Here is a 2,332-nt window from a genome sequence, read left to right as displayed (position 1 = left end):
ATGATTATATTTTCTTCCTCCTTTCAGCCCCTGAAATCAGGCAAATATATTTGTGAAATAGTCTTTAAAATATAGGTCACTTACTGTGAATGGAGCTAGCCGGACTGGAAGTTGCTCTGGGGCCTTGGACGTGACTGAACACAACTGTAATATTTTCTGTGGTAATATTTTGGCACGTAATTTCTGGCATGATATGAAATGGCAGCTGAAATGACATAAGTAGTGTGCTTTCTACGTCAGACGTACTATTTGAGGTGCAAGTGAGGATAGTATGAATAATTCCAGAAATTTATTGGAAATGTGGCCCTAAGCTGTGGACAAAGATCAAGACACTAGATACATTAGAATCAAGAAACGGGGTGAGCAGCAGATGAAGTCAACAAAAGAACTTGTGCAGATGGAAGAGAGGCTGTGGGGTGTGAAGGTAAAAGCATCAGGCACAGTGCCTGGCACATGCTGTGCACCCTACTTGTGACAGACACTGAGAGGGTACTGGCAGTAACACTGGGGTGATGCAAAGGAAAAGGAGCCAGCGACAGAGACTTAAGAAATGGGACAATCTTTTAAATAAGGGCTGGAATGTTTCATAAAATGCCTTCATTATTGGGATCCTTTGTTCCAGGACTGGCATATCTACACAAGTATCTGCAATAGCAGGCAGTAAAAAGACTCAAAGTTCATTGGACAAGAAAATTAACTTCTGTACAATGAGTAAAGTTAACATTGGTAAACAAGAAGATTGCCAAATGCAGAGGTCATGGGATGGAAATGCAACAATCACAGCTTATGAGTTAATTATTAGGCCAAATTCCTCATCACTGTTTCAGACATTCTGCTTCCAGAGGTGAAATCCTTTATTAATACAGTTTATCAAACGCTGTTCTATTTTAGAATAAAAATTATGGAGCAACTTCTAGAATATGAAGCCTAATCTCTAAAGTGTTTCCATCTTCAGGGAATTGTTGGAAAATTTTTTTATTATGGAAAAATTTCAAACATATACAGGGTTAGAAAAAGAAAAAGAAAATGTAACGATTACCAGCATTTTGCCAGTCTCGTTTCATCTGTCTCCCAGTACATCCCCCCAACACACACACACACACTGCTGCCCCACCACCCCAACAAAGAAAAAGCCAGGTACAGAATCAACATGTACAATAGGTTTGACCTTTGGCAGAGCACAGAAGGAAGAGGCGGCTGCCATGAAAGCAGGAAAAAGAAAACAGCTAAAGTTTTAACTCATGAAGGCTGAGGGCGGGCGACCTGGCCACTTAGGCTTCAGGACGACCGAGTCCTCCCTCATTTGTTGTTTTCCATTGTCCTGAAAGAAGGGGTGCAGGAGGGGAAATCTGCCAGCATGCCCCTTGGCGGCACACACGCGTGAAAATCTGTCCACTTTCTAGACTTTTCTCACATACGAAGCAAAAGCTACAAACCTCTGAGGGAGGGGCAGGAAACCTTTGAATCCCCAGGGCCCAGGTAGAGATCTAGTTAGTACCTCACAGGCGGTCAGATGCAGAAACCACCTGCGGCTGGAGGAGGGCGAGAAGCCCACCGCAGACCCGGCACGGGGACGGTGCTGCCGAGGGAGGGGTAGAAGCAGAAGCCGGCCGCGCGGAGAGCACGGGAAACCCCTCTGCACTGAGCTAGAGGAGGGCAGCGGGCCGCTGCGGGGCGGGGGTGCGGAAAGCCCCCCGCAGCCCGCGACTCCCGAGAGCAGTTCCTGGACCCGGGAGAGACAGGCACGGGGACAGCGGACACCCAAGCGCTGGCACTGCGCCTGCCTAAGGCTCAGGGTGGGCAAAGGGAAGCGAGAGCCCCCTCCCCACCGGGAGCTCCCGTCAGGGATCAGCAACGACGGCCCAGTGCTGCGGGAAGAGACGGATGCCGAGTGTGGGCTTCAGTTCGACCATGAATAAGTGCACTCAATGCGTGATAGCCCACGGCGATTGCAGGCATCGCTCCACTGCTTACAGAATCCACACCCAACTACATTTTGCCTAAAAGAAGCCCACGTTAAACTTGGACATAGACCAACTAAAAGAAAAAAGGTGGCACAGACATAAACCATGCATAGACACTAGAATTGATGCATGTAATTGGAGCCTTCCAATATACCTTTCTGATACTTACTGGAAAAAATACACAGAGGTCTTTGTGCATATTTAACATTTTAAATACAATGAGTATAGTGCTGTCCTATCTGCCCAGTGGCATTCCATGATCTGGCCCAGAGTATATCGATGAGTTGTGACAGTTCAAAACCTGCAAAACAACAAAACAAAGCAAAATGAGACACAGTTCCAAGCAGTTCAAGGAATAACCGATAATT

Source organism: Pteropus vampyrus, unplaced genomic scaffold, assembly GCF_000151845.1.
Source record: "Pteropus vampyrus isolate Shadow unplaced genomic scaffold, Pvam_2.0 Scaffold282, whole genome shotgun sequence".
NCBI lineage: Eukaryota > Metazoa > Chordata > Mammalia > Chiroptera > Pteropodidae > Pteropus > Pteropus vampyrus.
This window is presented reverse-complemented; position numbering follows the sequence as displayed.